Source organism: Lethenteron reissneri, unplaced genomic scaffold (assembly GCF_015708825.2).
Source record: "Lethenteron reissneri isolate LAM-NWPU_2019-01 unplaced genomic scaffold, ASM1570882v1 scaffold_140, whole genome shotgun sequence".
Lineage (NCBI taxonomy): Eukaryota > Metazoa > Chordata > Hyperoartia > Petromyzontiformes > Petromyzontidae > Lethenteron > Lethenteron reissneri.
The window spans coordinates 184,611-209,308 of NW_026891113.1; the positions used below are offsets into that span (position 1 = coordinate 184,611).

The 24,698-nt window shown below is 42.4% G+C and overlaps 2 pseudogenes; one reads left to right on the forward strand and one right to left on the reverse strand.

The window, feature by feature from the left end:
* The window catches only part of LOC133362195 (uncharacterized), a 426,135-nt pseudogene that overhangs the window by 139,376 nt on the left and 262,061 nt on the right, over positions 1–24,698 (reverse strand).
* Positions 2,948–21,407, forward strand: LOC133362189 (oocyte zinc finger protein XlCOF6-like; annotated as a pseudogene).

A 24,698-nucleotide genomic window follows, 5' to 3' on the forward strand; every position in this document is an offset into this window, starting at 1 on the left:
TTTTTAAAGATGACTGATCGTACGTTATTTCAACCATATCCTTCCTTAAAAAAAGCACGGACGAGTAGACATACACACACAAGTGTGCTTATAAACACGACTGTCTATACAGCGGTGTGCATTCACACACGAGTGTGCATGTGTTTCTACGAGTTTTAACTTTAATTTACAGAACAATAAAGACCTGACATGTTAAAGAAGGGAAATAAAAAAAATTTAAAAATAAAAGAATTAAAACATTTTATAATTTTTTTTCATTTTTTTTTATTAAATGAATAAAAATAAACATTTAAACAGAATTAAATTACTTTATATTTTTTTTCCCTTCTACGTGACTTTACCGAAAGAACCAAGAAGATGAAGAAGAAAACAAAACATAATAAAATAATTGTATTATGTTTTATTTTTATCATTTTATTATTTCCCTTCTTCGTGACTTTACCGAAAGAACCAAGAAGGTTAATTTTCTTGCAGAACAATAAAGATGACTAATCGTCCCTTATTGCTACAATATTCATAGCGAACACGTGTGGAGGCGAGTTTCAGGTGAAGCATCTCCAGCACACAAGTTGACCCTCACCTGGCAGCATCGTGGCTGTCCGCTGATCACACTCATGACGTCACACTCATGACGTCACACGCACGAGCTGTAGGGGCGGGGCTCTGTCCGCTCAGTGGCGCTGTTTTCATCAATTTAGCACCACGAGCGGGGAGTCTCATCCCTGTAGTTCCCTGTTGTGGTGCCCCATTCATCACCACGTTGCCCCTCAATTCTTTGTACGACACAATATGAAAATAAGTTGTGTGTTCCACTACACATACTTACACGAGTACACATGTACACTCCCTTGTACACACACCCACACACGAGTTGACATACACAGCGGTGTAGAAAAATGCACGAATGTGCATCCACCCCGCTTTGTACACACAAAGATAAAGATCCCCCGTATAGCCTTAACAGACTGTAGGGGCAAGTGCTGTTAGCGAGCACCTACGAAGGCCGCAACGGTACATGAGGGGGTGGGTGGCCAGCACCACCGCCGACCGCCTTTGTCTCCCCAGTGGAAATGTTTACACACCGCACCAGGTACTCATTTGAGGCTGAGTCGACCTAGGGGAGGCCCGAGACCAGTTCAGATAATCGTCACTGGTGTTGGCCGTGAGCGGGAATCGAACCCGTGTCACCGGGTTCATAGCGCAGCGCGCTAACCGCTACACCACCGCTCCCCACATACACACTCCCTTGTACACACGCACACACGAGTGGACATAAACAGTGCTGTAGGAAAATGCACGAATGTGCATACACACCGCTTTGTACATAAACACACGGGTGCACATGCATACACGAGTGCGTACACCCATTTGTGCATCTATACATACAACACATATGTATAGATGCACAAATGAGTGTAAATGCATCGGGGTGTAGATACATGCACAGTGTAATTGCACACAGCAATGTACATAAACACATGTGCACGTATACAGCAGAGTGCATGCTCAGGAATTGCGTTTCAACACACACAAATTTGCGAGCACACACGATTGTACATACACACGTGTACAGACCCACACGTGTCCATGAACGAGTGTAAATACACACACGAGTGCACATGCTCACGAATGTACCCACAGAGAAGTACACAACCATGTACATACACATGGCTACAGTTCCCTGCTGTAATGGCTGGTGCTTATGCTAGAAGGTGGCATGTGTTGTAATTATTGCACAGCAAATGATGTGAGCGTGCTGTCTTGTTGATTCCAAACTTTGTCACGTTAAGGTGGTGCTTCGTAGTCCTATCGGATAACTTGTTGATGTGGTGTAATGCGCATTGGTTGTGAGGTGTTTCAATTCCTGATTTTACTCTCGTTGTTAAGTGGTCTTGTTGAGCTAAAGTTGGAGAAAGACATTGCTCACACACGCTTACAAGCGATACCATTTCGATTATTAATAAAAGTGTATGACAGCAATCGTAATAATTGTCGTGAATTAAATTAAACAAATCACCTTGATTTACTGACGCGCTAATATCAACACAAATACTTAAATATTTTTTTTATAAAACAAAGTCAGTACAGTATACATTTGCACATCTTAGTCCAAATCGAACTGGACATCAGCATTTTGATACTTCAGACTCTATGTCGATGTTAAATCCTCCAAACTTGCATCAGTTTAAAGGACATTGTCGGGTGAATATTGGCAAATTAACACGAAGCACGGAATAATGCATGGATATGTAGATCTTTATTTAAACGGAAGCGTACAATTATGTAGTGAGATATGCATATGTATTAAAGTTAAATTACAATGGCCGGATTAGCTAAGCTATGTTGCTACATATGTGGATTGTTAATGTAAAATTAACAATTGAATGCAAAGTCTATGATAATTCAAGACGAGAACAAAGGATTTGAATGCTAGAGGGGAGTTATAAGGGGCTTAAAATCAGACCTCAAGACCATTTCGAGAGGGATTTCGCTGAGGATAGACGCTCGACTCCTCGCTCTCCAGATTACCCTTCTCCTGCGAGACCCAGCCTGGCGAGCTCGATTGCCTGGCGACTGGGAGAGTTCGTGGCGATCACTTCAGACGGGTTACAGGGACATCGACACGCCGTGCATCAACAAGTAAGTGTCTTCGTTAGTGGATAAAACTGGTAGTCGCGTGTAGCCCGACTTACGAGACGTTACTGTGTGTAGGTTAGACGTTAGTGAGAGTTTGCTTTTTGGCGATTTGAGACAGACATCCACGCAGCTTAGAGGGTGCCTTTAACTCTCAACAACACCCGCGACTGTTACTCTGCTCTGAAGAATCAGTCACATGGAGCAGATAAACTATCCACATCGCCACGCACACACGGGCGAGAAGCCGTTCAATTGCTCTGCGTGTGGGAAAGGATTTTCATGGAAATCAAATCTTCACAGGCACCATAAAACACACACAGGCGAGAAGCTGTTCAAGTGCTCTGTGTGTGGGAAGGCATTTTCACTGAAATCAAATCTTCACACTCACTTATTTCAGGATGACAACAATGTTATACTTCTATAGATGCGTTGCTTCGTCTGGTGGTTGTATCATCGGGACTGGTAAATGTGTGGTGTTTATGGTAGAAGGTGCCATGTCATCTTCTCACAGCTAATTGCGTGTTAAAGTTTATTCTAGACTTCGTCACGTTAAGGTGGTGCTTTGTAGTCCTATCGGACTACTTGTTGATGTGTTGTGAAGCGCAGTGGTTGTGTGGTGGTTCAATTTCTAATTTTACTCTCGTGGTTAAGTGGTTTTGTTGATCTAAAGTTGGAGAAATACTGTGATCACAACTTTGCTCAATATTTTAAACATGTTCTTTAATTTTTTTATCATTGTGTAATAAATAAATAACTTAAAGTATAGGTTTCAGAGTGTGCGTGGATTGCACGTTCGTTGTTCTAGTGTTTGATGGCTTGGACTTCTGGACGAATGGCTTCAGTCGAAAAGGACGTCAATGGGGAAATCGACGTTCACGTGTTGAATTTTAAGAATATGTTTTAACTGTTGAAATTGGGAAATAATTTGTCTAGTTCCTTCCTGTTTGAGCATGCGTTTTAATAAAGATTTCAATACGAATATTAACGTGAATTTTCTTGCAGATTAATAAGGACCTGAATTGTTTTTAAAGATGACTGATCGTACGTTATTTCAACCATATCCTTCCTTAAAAAAAGCACGGACGAGTAGACATACACACACAAGTGTGCTTATAAACACGACTGTCTATACAGCGGTGTGCATTCACACACGAGTGTGCATGTGTTTCTACGAGTTTTAACTTTAATTTACAGAACAATAAAGACCTGACATGTTAAAGAAGGGAAATAAAAAAAATTTAAAAATAAAAGAATTAAAACATTTTATAATTTTTTTTCATTTTTTTTTTATTAAATGAATAAAAATAAACATTTAAACAGAATTAAATTACTTTATATTTTTTTTCCCTTCTACGTGACTTTACCGAAAGAACCAAGAAGATGAAGAAGAAAACAAAACATAATAAAATAATTGTATTATGTTTTATTTTTATCATTTTATTATTTCCCTTCTTCGTGACTTTACCGAAAGAACCAAGAAGGTTAATTTTCTTGCAGAACAATAAAGATGACTAATCGTCCCTTATTGCTACAATATTCATAGCGAACACGTGTGGAGGCGAGTTTCAGGTGAAGCATCTCCAGCACACAAGTTGACCCTCACCTGGCAGCATCGTGGCTGTCCGCTGATCACACTCATGACGTCACACTCATGACGTCACACGCACGAGCTGTAGGGGCGGGGCTCTGTCCGCTCAGTGGCGCTGTTTTCATCAATTTAGCACCACGAGCGGGGAGTCTCATCCCTGTAGTTCCCTGTTGTGGTGCCCCATTCATCACCACGTTGCCCCTCAATTCTTTGTACGACACAATATGAAAATAAGTTGTGTGTTCCACTACACATACTTACACGAGTACACATGTACACTCCCTTGTACACACACCCACACACGAGTTGACATACACAGCGGTGTAGAAAAATGCACGAATGTGCATCCACCCCGCTTTGTACACACAAAGATAAAGATCCCCCGTATAGCCTTAACAGACTGTAGGGGCAAGTGCTGTTAGCGAGCACCTACGAAGGCCGCAACGGTACATGAGGGGGTGGGTGGCCAGCACCACCGCCGACCGCCTTTGTCTCCCCAGTGGAAATGTTTACACACCGCACCAGGTACTCATTTGAGGCTGAGTCGACCTAGGGGAGGCCCGAGACCAGTTCAGATAATCGTCACTGGTGTTGGCCGTGAGCGGGAATCGAACCCGTGTCACCGGGTTCATAGCGCAGCGCGCTAACCGCTACACCACCGCTCCCCACATACACACTCCCTTGTACACACGCACACACGAGTGGACATAAACAGTGCTGTAGGAAAATGCACGAATGTGCATACACACCGCTTTGTACATAAACACACGGGTGCACATGCATACACGAGTGCGTACACCCATTTGTGCATCTATACATACAACACATATGTATAGATGCACAAATGAGTGTAAATGCATCGGGGTGTAGATACATGCACAGTGTAATTGCACACAGCAATGTACATAAACACATGTGCACGTATACAGCAGAGTGCATGCTCAGGAATTGCGTTTCAACACACACAAATTTGCGAGCACACACGATTGTACATACACACGTGTACAGACCCACACGTGTCCATGAACGAGTGTAAATACACACACGAGTGCACATGCTCACGAATGTACCCACAGAGAAGTACACAACCATGTACATACACATGGCTACAGTTCCCTGCTGTAATGGCTGGTGCTTATGCTAGAAGGTGGCATGTGTTGTAATTATTGCACAGCAAATGATGTGAGCGTGCTGTCTTGTTGATTCCAAACTTTGTCACGTTAAGGTGGTGCTTCGTAGTCCTATCGGATAACTTGTTGATGTGGTGTAATGCGCATTGGTTGTGAGGTGTTTCAATTCCTGATTTTACTCTCGTTGTTAAGTGGTCTTGTTGAGCTAAAGTTGGAGAAAGACATTGCTCACACACGCTTACAAGCGATACCATTTCGATTATTAATAAAAGTGTATGACAGCAATCGTAATAATTGTCGTGAATTAAATTAAACAAATCACCTTGATTTACTGACGCGCTAATATCAACACAAATACTTAAATATTTTTTTTATAAAACAAAGTCAGTACAGTATACATTTGCACATCTTAGTCCAAATCGAACTGGACATCAGCATTTTGATACTTCAGACTCTATGTCGATGTTAAATCCTCCAAACTTGCATCAGTTTAAAGGACATTGTCGGGTGAATATTGGCAAATTAACACGAAGCACGGAATAATGCATGGATATGTAGATCTTTATTTAAACGGAAGCGTACAATTATGTAGTGAGATATGCATATGTATTAAAGTTAAATTACAATGGCCGGATTAGCTAAGCTATGTTGCTACATATGTGGATTGTTAATGTAAAATTAACAATTGAATGCAAAGTCTATGATAATTCAAGACGAGAACAAAGGATTTGAATGCTAGAGGGGAGTTATAAGGGGCTTAAAATCAGACCTCAAGACCATTTCGAGAGGGATTTCGCTGAGGATAGACGCTCGACTCCTCGCTCTCCAGATTACCCTTCTCCTGCGAGACCCAGCCTGGCGAGCTCGATTGCCTGGCGACTGGGAGAGTTCGTGGCGATCACTTCAGACGGGTTACAGGGACATCGACACGCCGTGCATCAACAAGTAAGTGTCTTCGTTAGTGGATAAAACTGGTAGTCGCGTGTAGCCCGACTTACGAGACGTTACTGTGTGTAGGTTAGACGTTAGTGAGAGTTTGCTTTTTGGCGATTTGAGACAGACATCCACGCAGCTTAGAGGGTGCCTTTAACTCTCAACAACACCCGCGACTGTTACTCTGCTCTGAAGAATCAGTCACATGGAGCAGATAAACTATCCACATCGCCACGCACACACGGGCGAGAAGCCGTTCAATTGCTCTGTGTGTGGGAAGGCATTTTCACGGAAATCCCATCTTAACAGACACCATAAAACACACACAGGCGAGAAGCTGTTCAAGTGCTCTGTGTGTGGGAAGGCATTTTCACGTAAACCACATCTTAACAGACACCAGAAAAGACACACGGGCGAGAAGCCATTCAGGTGCTCTGTTTGTGGGAAGGCATTTGCTCAAAAATCAAATCTTAACACTCACCAGAAAACACACTCGGGTGAGAAGCCGTTCAATTGCTCTGTTTGTTTGAAGGCATTTTCACAGAAATCAACTCTAAATACTCACCAGAAGACACACACGGGTGAGAAGCCATTCAAGTGCTCTGTGTGTAGGAAGGCATTTTCACAGAAATCACATCTTCACAGTCATCAAAAAATACACTCGGGTGGGAAACCATTTAAGTGCTCTCTTTGTGGGAAGGCATTTGCATGGAAATCAAATCTTAACAGTCACCAGAAAATACACTCAGGCGAGAAGCCATTCAAGTGCTCTCTTTGTGGGAAGTCATTTACATGGATGTCAGCTCTTCACAGGCACCAGAAAACACACTCGGGTGAAAAGCCATTCAATTACTCTACCAGGGAGAGGACATGTTCACGTTCATCACCCCCAAACAAGCATCAGAAGATCCGCAATGATAGGGAAGTGAAATCAAAAGGTGTAATGCTAAGTTCTGCAATGAGTCCTGAAAAAATTGCATCTTTCGATCCTATACAGGTGGATCCTGAGAGATGCCTAGATGTAGTGGATGTCATGAGTCCTGACAACAATTCCTTTTTCGACCTCATGCAGTTGGATCCTGAGAGGTTGCTGGATGTAATGAGCCCTGCCGACAATTCCTCTTTCGACCCCATGCAGGTGGATACTGAGAAATGGCTGCTGGAATGGCTGGAGAGTCAAAGTTTTGAGAACTTCTGTTAACTCTTGAAGTCCTGGAATGTGCATGTTTGTGTCTCTGTTAGATCAGTTAATAAGGTACGAAATATTATTTCCGTGATTTCCAGTACTCCAAGCTAGAGTGATGTTTCGGCCACAACGCAAGCAGCCGTCGTCAGGTGGAGAACAGGTCCGTCAAGTAGTCATTCAGACTCTGTCTACTTGACAGACCTATTCTTCACCTGAAGATGGCTGCTTGCGTTGTGGCCGAAACGTCGTGAAAATTATTTTATTATGTTTTATTTTTATTATTTTATTACTTCACAACCATCCCTGCAGTCACGAAAGCTTTAAATCGAAATAGAGTGATGTTGTGAATGCTCTATAATGTGTTCAGATGAACGTATTCCTTTTAAGTTCCAGAAGTGTTCACTTATTTCAGGATGACACCAATGTTATACTTCTATAGATGCATTGCTTCGTCTGGTGGTTGTATCATCGGGACTGGTAAATGCGTGGTGTTTATGGTGGAAGGTGCCATGTCATCTTCTCACCGCTAATTGCGTGTTACAGTTTATTCTAGAATTCGTCACGTTAAGTTGGTGCTTTGTAGTCCTATCGGACTACTTGTTGATGTGTTGTGAAGCGCAGTGGTTGTGTGGTGGTTCAATTTCTAATTTTACTCTCGTGGTTAAGTGGTTTTGTTGAGCCAAAGTTGGAGAAATACTGTGATCACAACTTTGCTCAATATTTTAAACATGTTCTTAATTTTCGATTTAAAGCTTTCGTGACTGCAGGGATTCATCTTCTTGGTTCTTTCAGGTAAAGTGACGTAGAATGGAAATAATAAAATAATAATATTTTATGATGTTTTATTTTTATTATTTTATTATTTCCATTCTACGTGACTTTACCGAAAGAACCAAGAAGATGTTCTTAAAAAATATTTTATCATTGTGTAATAAACAAAATAACTTAAAGTAATAGGTTTCAGAGTGTGCGTGGATTGCACGTTCGTTGTTCTTGTGTTTGATGGCTTGGACTTCTGGACGAATGGCTTCAGTCGAAAAGGACGTCAATTGGGAAATCGACGTTTACGTGTTAGATTTTAAGAATATGTTTTAACTGTTAAATTCCTATTGGGAAATAATTTGCCCAGTTCCTTCCTGTTTGAGCATGCGTATTAATAAAGATTTCGATACGAGTATTAACGTGAATTTTCTTGCAGATTAATAAAGACCTGAATTGTTTTTAAAGATGACTGATCGTACGTTATTTCAACCATATCCTTCCTTTAAAAAACACGGACGAGTAGACATACACACACAAGTGTGCTTATAAACACGACTGTCTATACAGCGGTGTTTATTCACACACGAGTGTGCATGTGTTTCTACGAGTTTTAACGTTAATTTACTTGCAGAACAATTAAAACCTGACATGTTAAAGATAACTAATCGTCCCTTATTGAAGAAGGGAAGTAATAAAATAATAAAAATAAAACAATAAAAAAAATTATAATTTTTTTATTGTTTTATTTTAATTAAATAATAAAACAATTAATTTAAAACAGAATAAAAATACGTCATAAAGCTACTTTATTTATTTTTTTATTTTTTTATTTCCCTTCTTCGTGACTTTACCGAAAGAGCCAAGAAGGTTCATTTTCTTGCAGAACAATAAAGACCTGACATGTTAAAGACGACTAATCGTCCCATATTGCTACAATGTTCATAGCGAACACGTGTGGAGGCGAGTTTCAGGTGAAGCATCTCCAGCACACAAGTTGACCCTCACCTGGCAGCATCGTGGCTGTCCGCTGATCACACTCATGACGTCACACTCATGACGTCACACGCACGAGCTGTAGGGGCGGGGCTCTGTCCGCTCAGTGGCGCTGTTTTCATTAATTTAGCACCACGAGCGGGGAGTCTCATCCCTGTAGTTCCCTGTTGTGGTGCCGCATTCATCACCACGTTGCCCCTCAATTCTTTGTACGACACGATATGAAAATAAGTTGTGTGTTCCACTACACATACTTACACGAGTACACATATACACTCCCTTGTACACACACCCACACACAAGTGGGCATAGCAGTGTATATACATAGACGAATGTGCATACATATACACACAAATGTGCATATACCGGAGTGTACATACACATATGCAACGCAGTGTACATAAACACACGGGTGTACATTCAAAGCATTGTACGTCAACTAGGATTGCATTCCACTGTGAACACGCACGTTTGTACCTACATACATATGCACACAAATACATGTACATGCACACACGAGTGCTCGTCTTGTTGTAGTGTTTCCTATGTAATGGTTTATGGTATACGCAGGAGTGCAAAATGTGCACTTCACACCTACGCGCCCTTTGCCCATTGATCTCGATGATGATGATGATGAATAAACATGTTACTTGATCTAACAGAGAAACGAATGCTTACAATTGGAACAATAAATATACTCAACGAGTTTTGATTAGGATGGTGCGGTTAAAGAGCTATTCCAATCCATTGAGATTGCACATTCAGCAAATTATAATGCGACCACAATGCGATCCTAGTAATTATAGGGCAATTCTAATCCCGCACCCCCAGTTCGCATATCCGTCCCTGGTTTCGTAAATAAATATATGCATACATATGTATACATCTGAGTATAGTTGGGTTATAATGTAGGAGGACATAGAAGGAATCTAACTCGACTTATTTGCATCTTCGGTGGATGCATGAGCAACCACCACTCCTCGACTCCCGTTGATTGGGAGGTGAGCCCACGGTAGCCTGGCGCTTACAGCTTTCTACACCTTACGCCACGCTCCCACGTCCCCTTGATTCGTTTGTTTTTCTCTGAAGAAGATCCCCCTGTTGTTTGGAATTCCCCTGCCACGAGTAAAGTTCCATAAAAATAATCTGCTACCTCATCGGCGGTGCCGGACGGTAACGCTGTGCTGGATGTGAGCAATGTCCCGGCGGGAAGGCTCGTAGCCACCACAGAGGCCCACGAGGTCTTTGGACGGGTGCGAGGGGCTGGTAACCCCTCAATAGTCAATGCAATTAGCAAAAAAACTCGTCACAAATTTTAAAACTGGCAAAATATTGAACACATGCACATTGGTGTATATACACACTGAAGGTCGTATGTTACAGACTAAAAGATGACGATTGTTTTTTTTGCGTAACGTTATTATAAACCACGCTTTCAAGCTAAACCATTCAGATGATTATTCAAAGTTTATGACAGAAATGATAACAAAACACACTCGTTTGCTAAAAGCACCATGCTCAACACGAGTGTCCTTAAATATGTTTATTAAACAGGTTCAGAACAGTATTAACTTGCACCTATTAGTCCAAGATGGGGCCGGCTAGTTTTTTTAGGCTAGTCCCGTGTGTGTTTGTTGTGTGAGGTGTCTTGATAGCAGTCGTTCTCCACTGTAGTCCTGGCATCTGCTGCTCAGATTCCTTCCACAGCTGTGGTCCCAGTGGCACCGTCTCTCCGGGGGGGAACCATGTGGTGTGTGTGTGTGACGTGTATCACGGGGTGTGTGGGTATGTGCCTGGGATGTGTCACGGGGTGGGTGGGTAGTCTGGTGATAGTGGTCATGGTTGGCAGCGATCCACGACCACAACAACCACCCCATACTGTGTGGTGGACATGCCACCACAAAGCAGCACGCGGCGGAGGAGTGAGGTGATCGCTCTCGCCACGCGAGCAAGGCCCCCTCGCTTCCTCTTCTTTCCCTGCATCAACAACAACAACAATAACCGCCATTCGCCACTAAGTGGCGGTGACGTCACCACGACGCTTGTGCCAGGCCAAGTGCACCTTGAGGCTACCACGTGAAGTGTCGAACGCCCGCTGGCAGGAGGTCACGGGGCAGACCCAGCAGGTGCCACGGGTCGACTGACCGAGATTACCGAGATGACTGGCTGATGCACCACCTGTGCCCCCTACTGTACCAACTTGCTGTGCTTTAGCCACCCGGCGCTCCGCTCGTTGTTGTGAGCGTCGCTCCTCCGCCCTCCGTTGTTGTTGGAGGGCGACTGCCTCCAACTGCCCAGTAGCGTCCTTCACGAGCCTGCATCACCACCTCCACCACCTGCACCTACTCCACCTCCTCCTTTGTCTCGTCCTCCAGCTCTTCCGTCGTGAGAATTATTTTATTATGTTTTATTTTTATTATTTTATTACTTCCCTTCTCCGTGCCTTTACCGACAGAACCATTAAGATGAATCTCTGCAGTTTAGAGGGCATTGTCGGGTGAATATTAGCAAATTCACAGGAAGCACGGAATTATGCATGGAGATGTATGTTATTATTCAAACAGAAGTGTACAATTACGCAGTAGGATGTACATACGTATTAAGGTTAAATTACAATGGCCAGATTCGCTAAGCTATGTTGCTACATATGCGGATTGTTAATGTAGAAATTAACAATTGAATGCAAAGTCGATGATAATCCAAGACGAGAACAAAAGATTTGAATGCTAGAGGGGAGTTATAAGCGGCTTAAATTCAGACCTCAAGACCATTTCGAGAGGGATTTCACTGAGGATAGACGCACGACTCCTCGCTCTGCAGATTACCCTTCTCCTGCGAGACCCAGCCTGGCGAGCACGATTGCCTGGCGACTGGTTGGCGAGTTCGTGGCGATCTCTTCAGACGGGTTACAGGGACATCGACACGCCGTGCATCAACAAGTAAGTGTCTTCGTTAGTGGATACAACTGGTAGTCGCGTATATCCCGACTTACGAGACGTTACTGTGTGTCGGTTAGACGTTAGTAAGAGTTTGCTTCTTGGCGATTTGAGCCAGACATCCACGCAGCTTAGAGGGTGCCTTTAACGCTCAACAACACCAGCGACTGTTACTCTGCTCTGAAGAATCATTCACATGGAGCAGATACTCTTTCCACAGCGCCACGCACACACGGGCAAGAAGCCGTTCAATTGCTCTGTGTGTGGGAAGGCATTTTCACGGAAATCACATCTTAACACTCACCAGAAAACACACACAGGCGAGAAGCCATTCAAGTGCTCTGTGTGTGGGAAGGCATTTTCACAGAAATCACATCTTAACACTCACCAGAAAACACACACAGGCGAGAAGCCATTCAATTGCGCTGTGTGTGGGAAGGCATTTGCACAGAAATCACATCTTCAGAGTCACCAGAAAACACACACGGGCGAGAAGCCGTTCAATTGCTCTATTTGTGGAAAGGTATTTGCGGATAAATCAAATCTTAACAGACACCAGAAAACACACTCGGGTGAAAAGCGAATCAATTGCTCTGTGTGTGGGAATGCATTTGCACGAAAATCACATCTTCAGAGTCATCAAAAAACACACACGGGCGAGAAGCCATTCAATTGCTCTGTGTGTGGGAAGGCATTTTCACAGAAATCACATCTTCACAGTCACCAGAAAACACACTCAGGTGAAAAGCGAATCAATTTCTCTCCGAGGGAGAGGACATGTTCACGGTCATCACCACGAAACAAGCATCAGAAGATCCGCAATGATAGGGAAGTGAAATCAAAATGTAGAATTCAAAGTGCTGCAATGAGTCCTGAAAAAAATGCATCTTTTGATCATATACAGGTGGATCCTGAGAGATGCCTGGATGTAGTGGATGTCATGAGTCCTGACAACAATTCCTTTTTCGACCTCATGCAGTTGGATCCTGAGAGGTTGCTGGATGTAATGAGCCCTGCCGACAATTCCTCTTTCGACCCCATGCAGGTGGATACTGAGAAATGGCTGCTGGAATGGCTGGAGAGTCAAAGTTTTGAGAACTTCTGTTAACTCTTGAAGTCCTGGAATGTGCATGTTTGTGTCTCTGTTAGATCAGTTAATAAGGTACGAAATATTATTTCCGTGATTTCCAGTACTCCAAGCTAGAGTGATGTTTCGGCCACAACGCAAGCAGCCGTCGTCAGGTGGAGAACAGGTCCGTCAAGTAGTCATTCAGACTCTGTCTACTTGACAGACCTATTCTTCACCTGAAGATGGCTGCTTGCGTTGTGGCCGAAACGTCGTGAAAATTATTTTATTATGTTTTATTTTTATTATTTTATTACTTCACTTCTACGTGACTTTACCAAAAGAACCAAGAAGATTGATCCCTGCAGTCACGAAAGCTTTAAATCGAAATAGAGTGATGTTGTGAATGCTCTATAATGTGTTCAGATGAACGTATTCCTTTTAAGTTCCAGAAGTGTTCACTTATTTCAGGATGACAACCATGTTATACTTCTATAGATGCGTTGCTTCGTCTGGTTGTTGTATCATCGGGACTGGTAAATGTGTGGTGTTTATGGTAGAAGGTGCCATGTCATCCTCTCACAGCTAATTGCGTGTTAAAGTTTATTCTAGACTTCGTCACGTTAAGGTGGTGCTTTGTAGTCCTATCGGACTACTTGTTGATGTGGTGTGATGCGCAGTGGTTGTGTGGTGATTCAATTTCTAATTTTACTCTCGTGGTTAAGTGGTTTTGTTGAGCTAAAGTTGTAGAAATACTGTGATCACAACTTTGCTCAATATTTTAAACATGTTCTTTAATTTTTTTTATCATTGTGTAATAAATAAATAACTTAAAGTATAGGTTTCAGAGTGTGCGTGGATTGCACGTTCGTTGTTCTAGTGTTTGATGGCTTGGACTTCTGGACGAATGGCTTCAGTCGAAAAGGACGTCAATGGGGAAATCGACGTTCACGTGTTGAATTTTAAGAATATGTTTTAACTGTTGAAATTGGGAAATAATTTGTCTAGTTCCTTCCTGTTTGAGCATGCGTTTTAATAAAGATTTCAATACGAATATTAACGTGAATTTTCTTGCAGATGAATAAAGACCTGAATTGTTTTTAAAGATGACTGATCGTACGTTATTTCAACCATATCCTTCCTTAAAAAAAGCACGGACGAGTAGACATACACACACAAGTGTGCTTATAAACACGACTGTCTATACAGCGGTGTGCATTCACACACGAGTGTGCATGTGTTTCTACGAGTTTTAACTTTAATTTACAGAACAATAAAGACCTGACATGTTAAAGAAGGGAAATAAAAAAAATATAAAAATAAAAGAATTAAAAAATTTTATAATTTTTTTTTCATTTTTTTTTATTAAATGATAAAAAATAAACATTTAAACAGAATTAAATTACCTTATATTTTTTTTCCCTTCTACGTGACTTTACCGAAAGAACCAAGAAGATGAAGAAGAAAACAAAACATAATAAAATAATTGTATTATGTTTTATTTTTATCATTTTATTATTTCCCTTCTTCGTGACTTTACCGAAAGAACCAAGAAGGTTAATTTTCTTGCAGAACAATAAAGATGACTAATCGTCCCTTATTGCTACAATATTCATAGCGAACACGTGTGGAGGCGAGTTTCAGGTGAAGCATCTCCAGCACACAAGTTGACCCTCACCTGGCAGCATCGTGGCTGTCCGCTGATCACACTCATGACGTCACACACGAGCTGTAGGGGCGGGGCTCTGTCCGCTCAGTGGCGCTGTTTTCATTAATTTAGCACCACGAGCGGGGAGTCTCATCCCTGTAGTTCCCTGTTGTGGTGCCCCATTCATCACCACGTTGCCCCTCAATTCTTTGTACGACACAATATGAAAATAAGTTGTGTGTTCCACTACACATACTTACACGAGTACACATGTACACTCCCTTGTACACACACCCACACACGAGTTGACATACACAGCGGTGTAGAAAAATGCACGAATGTGCATCCACCCCGCTTTGTACACACAAAGATAAAGATCCCCCGTATAGCCTTAACAGACTGTAGGGGCAAGTGCTGTTAGCGAGCACCTACGAAGGCCGCAACGGTACATGAGGGGGTGGGTGGCCAGCACCACCGCCGACCGCCTTTGTCTCCCCAGTGGAAATGTTTACACACCGCACCAGGTACTCATTTGAGGCTGAGTCGACCTAGGGGAGGCCCGAGACCAGTTCAGATAATCGTCACTGGTGTTGGCCGTGAGCGGGAATCGAACCCGTGTCACCGGGTTCATAGCGCAGCGCGCTAACCGCTACACCACCGCTCCCCACATACACACTCCCTTGTACACACGCACACACGAGTGGACATAAACAGTGCTGTAGGGAAATGCACGAATGTGCATACACACCGCTTTGTACATACACACACGGGTGCACATGCATACACGAGTGCGTACACCCATTTGTGCATCTATACATACAACACATATGTATAGATGCACAAATGAGTGTAAATGCATCGGGGTGTAGATACATGCACAGTGTAATTGCACACAGCAATGTACATAAACACATGTGCACGTATGCAGCAGAGTGCATGCTCAGGGATTGCGTTTCAACACACACAAATTTGCGAGCACACACGATTGTACATACATACACACACGTGTACAGACCCACACGTGTCCATGAACGAGTGTAAATACACACACGAGTGCACATGCTCACGAATGTACCCACAGAGAAGTACACACCCATGTACATACACATGGCTACAGTTCCCTGCTGTAATGGCTGGTGCTTATGCTAGAAGGTGGCATGTGTTGTAATTATTGCACAGCAAATGATGTGAGCGTGCTGTCTTGTCTATTCCAAACTTTGTCACGTTAAGGTGGTGCTTCGTAGTCCTATAGGATTACTTGTTGATGTGGTGTGATGCGCATTGGTTGTGAGGTGTTTCAATTCGTAATTTTACTCTCGTTGTTAAGTGGTCTTGTTGAGCTAAAGTTGGAGAAAGACATTGCTCACACACGCTTACAAGCGATACCATTTCGATTATCAATAAAAGTGTTTGACAGCAATCGTAATAATTGTCGTGAATTAAATTAAACAAATCACCTTGATTTACTGACGCGCTCATATCAACACAAATACTTAAATATTTTTTTATAAAACAAAGTCAGTACAGTATACATTTGCACCTCTTAGTCCAAATCGAACTGGACATCAGCATTTTTATACTTCAGACTCTATGTCGATGTTAAATCCTATAAACTTGCATCAGTTTAAAGGACATTGTCGGGTGAATATCGGCAAATTAACACGAAGCACGGAATTATGCATAGATATATAGATCTTTATTTAAACGGAAGCGTACAATTATGCAATGAGGTATGCATATGTATTAAGGTTAAATTACAATGGCCGGATTAGCTAAGCTATGTTGCTACATATGCGGATTGTTAATGTAACAATTTACAATTGAATGCAAAGTCTATGATAATCCAAGACGAGAACAAAGGATTTGAATGCTAGAGGGGAGTTATAAGGGGCTTAAAATCAGACCTCAAGACCATTTCGAGAGGGATTTCACTGAGGATAGACGCTCGACTCCTCGCTCTGCAGATTACCCTTCTCCTGCGAGACCCAGCCTGGCGAGCACGATTGCCTGGCGACTGGGAGAGTTCGTGGCGATCTCTTCAGACGGGTTACAGGGACATCGACACGCCGTGCATCAACAAGTAAGTGTCTTCGTTAGTGGATAAAACTGGTAGTCGCGTGTAGCCCGACTTACGAGACGTTACTGTGTGTAGGTTAGACGTTAGTGAGAGTTTGCTTTTTGGCGATTTGAGACAGACATCCACGCAGCTTAGAGGGTGCCTTTAACTCTCAACAACACCCGCGACTGTTACTCTGCTCTGAAGAATCAGTCACATGGAGCAGATAAAATCTCCACAGCGCCACGCACACACGGGCGAGAAGCCGTTCAATTGCTCTGTGTGTGGGAAGGCATTTTCACGGAAATCACATCTTCACAGTCATCAGAAAACACACACGGGTGAGAAGCCATTCAAGTGCTCTGTTTGTGGGAAGGCATTTGCACAGAAATCAAATCTTAACGATCACCAGAAAACACACTCGGGCGAGAAGCCATTCAAGTGCTCTGTTTGTGGGAAGGCATTTTCACAGAAATCAAATCTTCACAGTCATCAGAAAACACACACGGGCGAGAAGCCATTTAATTGCTCTGTGTGTGGGAAGGCATTTGCATGGAAATCACATCTTCATAGGCACCAGAAAACACACACGGGCGAGAAGCCGTTCACGTGCTCTGTTTGTGGGAAGGCATTTGCGGAGAAATCATATCTTAACAAACACCAGAAAACACACACGAACGAGAAGCCATACAATTGCGCTGTGTGCGGGAAGGCATTTTCACGGAAATAAAATCTTCACAGTCATCAGAAAACACACTCGGGCGAAAAGCGAATCAATTGCTCTCCGAGGAAGAGGACATGTTCACTGTCATCACCCCGAAACAAGCACCAGAAGATCAGCAATGATAGGAAAGTGAAATCAAAATGTAGAATTCAAAGTGCTGCAATGAGTCCTGAAAAAAGAGCATCTTTCGAACCTATGCAGGTCGATCCTGAGACATGGCTGAATGTAGTGGATGTAATGTGTCCTGACGACAATTCCTCTTTTGACCCCATGCAGTTGGATCCTGAGAGATGGCTAGATGTAGTGGAGTGGCACATCTGTTAACTGTTGCCCTGTGTATATTCGTGTCTCTTAGATATATTTTTCAGTCATTTCCATTACTCCGAGCTAGAGTCATGTGAATGTGTTTAGATGAAAGTCTTCCGTTTAAGTTCCAGAAGTGTTCACTTACTTCAGGATGGCAACAATTTTATACTTCGAAAGATACATTGCTTCGTCTGGTAGTTGGATCATCGGGGCTGTTAAATGGCTTGTCACGTTAAGGTAGTGCTTCGTAGTCCTATCGGACTACTTGTTGATGTGTTGTGAAGCGCAGTGGTTGTGTGGTGGTTCAATTTCTAATTTTACTCTCGTGGTTAAGTGGTTTTGTTGAGCTAAAGTTGGAGAAAAACTGTGATCACAACTTTGCTCAATATTTTAAACATGAAATAAAATAACTTAAAATAATAGGTTTCCGAGTGTGCGTGGATTGCACGTTCGTTGTTCTTGTGTTTGATGGCTTGGACTTCTGGACGAATGGCTTCAGTCGAAAAGGACGTCAATGGGGAAATCGACGTTTACGTGTTAGATTTTAAGAATATGTTTTAACTGTTGAATTCCTATTGGTAAATAATTTGCCTAGTCCCTTCCTGTTTGAGCATGCGTTTTAATAAAGATTTCAATACGAGTATTAACATGAATTTTCTTGCAGATTAATAAAGACCTGAATTGTTTTTGAAGATTACTGATCGTACGTTATTTCAACCATATCATTCCTTTAAAAAACAGGGACGAGTAGACATACACACACGAGTGTGCTTATAAACACGACTGTCTATACAGCGGTGTGCATTCACACACGAGTGTGCATGTGTTTCTAGGAGTTTTAACTTTAATTTACTTGCAGAACAATAAAGTCCTGACATGTTAAAGATGACTAATCGTCCCTTATTGAAGAAGGCAAATAATAAAATAATAAAAATATAACAATAACATTTTTTATAAAATTATTTTTATTATGTTTTATTTTCATTAAATAACACAAAAATAATTTTCAATAGAATAAAATTACTTTATAAAATTATTTTATTATTTTTATTATTTCCCTTCTACGTGACTTTACCGAAATAACCAAGAAAATGAAGAAGAAAATAAAACATAATAAAATAATTGTATTATGTTTTATTTTTATTATTTTATTATTTCCCTTCTTCGTGACTTTACCGAAAGAACCAAGAAGGTTAATTTACTTGCAGTACAATAAAGACCTGACATGTTAAAGATGACTAATCGTCCCTTATTGCTACAATGTTCATAGCGAACACGTGTGGAGGCGAGTTTCAGGTGAAGCATCTCCAGCACACAAGTTGACCCTCACCTGGCAGCATCGTGGCTGTCCGCTGATCACACTCATGACGTCACACTCATGACGTCACACGCACGAGCTGTAGGGGCGGGGCTCTGTCCGCTCAGTGGCGCTGTTTTCATTAATTTAGCACCACGAGCGGGGAGTCTCATCCCTGTAGTTCCCTGTTGTGGTGCCGCATTCATTACCACGTTGCCCCTCAATTCTTTGTACGACACAATATGAAAATAAGTTGTGTGTTCCACTACACATACTTACACGAGTACACATATACACTCCCTTGTACACACACCCACACACGAGTTGACATACACAGCGGTGTAGAAAAATGCACGAATGTGCATCCACCCCGCTTTGTACACACAAAGATAAAGATCCCCCGTATAGCCTTAACAGACTGTAGGGGCAAGTGCTGTTAGCGAGCACCTACGAAGGCCGCAACGGTACACGAGGGGTGGGTTGCCAGCACCACCGCCGACCGCCTTTGTCTCCCCAGTGGCAATGTTTACACACCGCACCAGGTACTCATTTGAGGCTGAGTCGACCTAGGGGAGGCCCGGGACCGGTTCAGATAATCGTCACTGGTGTTGGCCGTGAGCGGGAATCGAACCCGTGTCACCGGGTTCATAGCGCAGCGCGCTAACCGCTACACCACCGCTCCCCACATATACACTCCCTTGTACACACACCCACACACGAGTGGACATACACAGTGCTGTAGGAAAATACACGAATGTGCATACACCCCGCTTTGTTAAGTGGTCTTGTTGAGCTAAAGTTGGAGAAAGACTTTGCTTACACACGCTTACAAGCCATACCATTTCGATTATCAATAAAAGTGTTTGAGATCAATCGTAATAATTGTCGTGAATTAAATTAAACAAATCACCTTGATTTACTGACGCGCTCAAATCAACACAAATACTTAAATATTTTTTATAAAACAAAGTCAGTACACTATACATTTACACCTCTTAGTCAAAATCAAACTGGACATCAGCATTTTGATACTTCAGACTCTATGTCGATGTTAAATCCTCTAAACTTGCATCAGTTTAAAAGACATTGTCGGGTGAATATTGGCAAATTAACACGAAGCACGGAATAATGCATGGATATGTAGATATTAATTTAAACGGAAGCGTACAATTATGCAGTGAGATATGCATATGTATTAAGGTTAAATTACAATGGCCGGATTCGCTAAGCTATGTTGCTACATATGCGGATTGTTAATGTAAAAATTAACAATTGAATGCAAAGTCTATGATAATCCAAGACGAGAACAAAGGATTTGAATGCGAGAGGGGAGTTATAAGGGGCTTAAAATCTGACCACAAGACCATTTCGAGAGGGATTTCGCTGAGGATAGACGCGCAACTCCTCGCTCTGCAGATTACCCTTCTCCTGCGAGACCCAGCCTGGCGAGCCCGATTGCCTGGCGACTGGGAGAGTTCGTGGCGATCTCTTAAGACGAGTTACAGGGACATCGACACGCCGTGCATCAACAAGTAAGTGTCTTCGTTAGTGGATAAAACTGGTAGTCGCGTGTAGCCCGACTTACGAGGCGTTACTGTGTGTCGGTTAGACGGTAGTGAGAGTTTGCTTTTTGGCTATTTGAGACAGACATCCACGCAGCTTAGAGGGTGCCTTTAACTCTCAACAACACCCGCGACTGTTACTCTGCTCTGAAGAATCAGTCACATGGAGCAGATACTCTCTCCACAGCGCCACGCACACACGGGCGAGAAGCCGTTCAATTGCTCTGTGTGTGGGAAGGCATTTGCACGGTCAGCACATCTTAACAGACACCAGAAAACACACACGGGCGAGAAGCCATTCAAGTGCTCTGTTTGTTTGAAGGCATTTGCAGAGAAATCATATCTTCACAGTCACCAGAAAACACACACAGGCGAGAAGCCGTTCAAGTGCTCTGTGTGCGGGAAGGCATTTTCACATAAACAACATCTTAACAGACACCAGAAAACACAAACTGGCGAGAAGCCATTCAAATGCTCTATTTGTGAGAAGGCATTTGCGGAGAAATCAACTCTTAACACTCACCAGAAAACACACACGAACGAGAAGCCATTCAATTGCGCTGTGTGCGGGAAGGCATTTTCACGGAAATAAAATCTTCAGTCACAAGAAAACACACTCGGGCTAGAAGCCATTTCATTGCTCTACGAGGGAGAGGACATGTTCACGGCCATCACCCGAAACAAGCACCAGAAGATCCGCAATGATAGGGAAGTGAAATCAAAATGTAGAATTCAAAGTGCTGCAATGAGTCCTGAAAAAATGCATCTTTCGAACCTATGCAGGTGGATCCTGAAAGATGGCGAGATGTAGTGGATGTAATCAGCGCTGACGACAATTCCTCTTTCGACCCCATGAAGTTGGATCCGGAGAGATGGCTGGATGTAGTGGAGTGGCTGAAGACTCAAACGTATTGAGTACATCTGTTAACTGTTGCCCTGTGTATATTCGTGTCTCTTAGATATATTTTTTCAGTGATTTCCAGTACTCCGAGCTAGAGTGATGTTGTGAATGCTCTATAATGTGTTCAGATGAACGTATTTCTTTTAAGTTCCAGAAGTGTTCACTTACTTCAGGATGACAACAATGTTATACTTCTATAGATGCGTTGCTTCGTCTGGTGGTTGTATCATCGGGACTGGTAAATGTGTGGTGTTTATGGTAGAAGGTGCCATGTCATCTTCTCACAGCTAATTGCGTGTTAAAGTTTATTCTAGACTTCGTCACGTTAAGGTGGTGCTTTGTAGTCCTATCGGACTACTTGTTGATGTGTTGTGAAGCGCAGTGGTTGTGTGGTGGTTCAATTTCTAATTTTACTCTCGTGGTTAAGTGGTTTTGTTGATCTAAAGTTGGAGAAATACTGTGATCACAACTTTGCTCAATATTTTAAACATGTTCTTTAATTTTTTTATCATTGTGTAATAAATAAATAACTTAAAGTATAGGTTTCAGAGTGTGCGTGGATTGCACGTTCGTTGTTCTAGTGTTTGATGGCTTGGACTTCTGGACGAATGGCTTCAGTCGAAAAGGACGTCAATGGGGAAATCGACGTTCACGTGTTGAATTTTAAGAATATGTTTTAACTGTTGAAATTGGGAAATAATTTGTCTAGTTCCTTCCTGTTTGAGCATGCGTTTTAATAAAGATTTCAATACGAATATTAACGTGAATTTTCTTGCAGATTAATAAGGACCTGAATTGTTTTAAAAGATGACTGATCGTACGTTATTTCAACCATATCCTTCCTTAAAAAAAGCACGGACGAGTAGACATACACACACAAGTGTGCTTATAAACACGACTGTCTATACAGCGGTGTGCATTCACACACGAGTGTGCATGTGTTTCTACGAGTTTTAACTTTAATTTACAGAACAATAAAGACCTGACATGTTAAAGAAGGGAAATAAAAAATATATAAAAATAAAAGAATTAAAAAAATTTATAATTTTTTTTTCATTTTTTTTTTATTAAATGATAAAAAATAAACATTTAAACAGAATTAAATTACTTTATATATTTTTTCCCTTCTACGTGACTTTACCGAAAGAACCAAGAAGATGAAGAAGAAAACAAAACATAATAAAATAATTGTATTATGTTTTATTTTTATCATTTTATTATTTCCCTTCTTCGTGACTTTACCGAAAGAACCAAGAAGGTTAATTTTCTTGCAGAACAATAAAGATGACTAATCGTCCCTTATTGCTACAATATTCATAGCGAACACGTGTGGAGGCGAGTTTCAGGTGAAGCATCTCCAGCACACAAGTTGACCCTCACCTGGCAGCATCGTGGCTGTCCGCTGATCACACTCATGACGTCACACTCATGACGTCACACGCACGAGCTGTAGGGGCGGGGCTCTGTCCGCTCAGTGGCGCTGTTTTCATCAATTTAGCACCACGAGCGGGGAGTCTCATCCCTGTAGTTCCCTGTTGTGGTGCCCCATTCATCACCACGTTGCCCCTCAATTCTTTGTACGACACAATATGAAAATAAGTTGTGTGTTCCACTACACATACTTACACGAGTACACATATACACTCCCTTGTACACACACCCACACACGAGTTGACATACACAGCGGTGTAGAAAAATGCACGAATGTGCATCCACCCCGCTTTGTACACACAAAGATAAAGATCCCCCGTATAGCCTTAACAGACTGTAGGGGCAAGTGCTGTTAGCGAGCACCTACGAAGGCCGCAACGGTACATGAGGGGGTGGGTGGCCAGCACCACCGCCGACCGCCTTTGTCTCCCCAGTGGAAATGTTTACACACCGCACCAGGTACTCATTTGAGGCTGAGTCGACCTAGGGGAGGCCCGAGACCAGTTCAGATAATCGTCACTGGTGTTGGCCGTGAGCGGGAATCGAACCCGTGTCACCGGGTTCATAGCGCAGCGCGCTAACCGCTACACCACCGCTCCCCACATACACACTCCCTTGTACACACGCACACACGAGTGGACATAAACAGTGCTGTAGGGAAATGCACGAATGTGCATACACACCGCTTTGTACATACACACACGGGTGCACATGCATACACGAGTGCGTACACCCATTTGTGCATCTATACATACAACACATATGTATAGATGCACAAATGAGTGTAAATGCATCGGGGTGTAGATACATGCACAGTGTAATTGCACACAGCAATGTACATAAACACATGTGCACGTATACAGCAGAGTGCATGCTCAGGGATTGCGTTTCAACACACACAAATTTGCGAGCACACACGATTGTACATACATACACACACGTGTACAGACCCACACGTGTCCATGAACGAGTGTAAATACACACACGAGTGCACATACACACGAATTTACCCACAGAGAAGTACACACCCATGTACATACACATGGCTACAGTTCCCTGCTGTAATGGCTGGTGCTTATGCTAGAAGGTGGCATGTGTTGTAATTATTGCACAGCAAATGATGTGAGCGTGCTGTCTTGTCTATTCCAAACTTTGTCACGTTAAGGTGGTGCTTCGTAGTCCTATTGGATTACTTGTTGATGTGGTGTGATGCGCATTGGTTGTGAGGTGTTTCAATTCGTAATTTTACTCTCGTTGTTAAGTGGTCTTGTTGAGCTAAAGTTGGAGAAAGACATTGCTCACACACGCTTACAAGCGATACCATTTCGATTATCAATAAAAGTGTTTGACAGCAATCGTAATAATTGTCGTGAATTAAATTAAACAAATCACCTTGATTTACTGACGCGCTCATATCAACACAAATACTTAAATATTTTTTTATAAAACAAAGTCAGTACAGTATACATTTGCACCTCTTAGTCCAAATCGAACTGGACATCAGCATTTTTATACTTCAGACTCTATGTCGATGTTAAATCC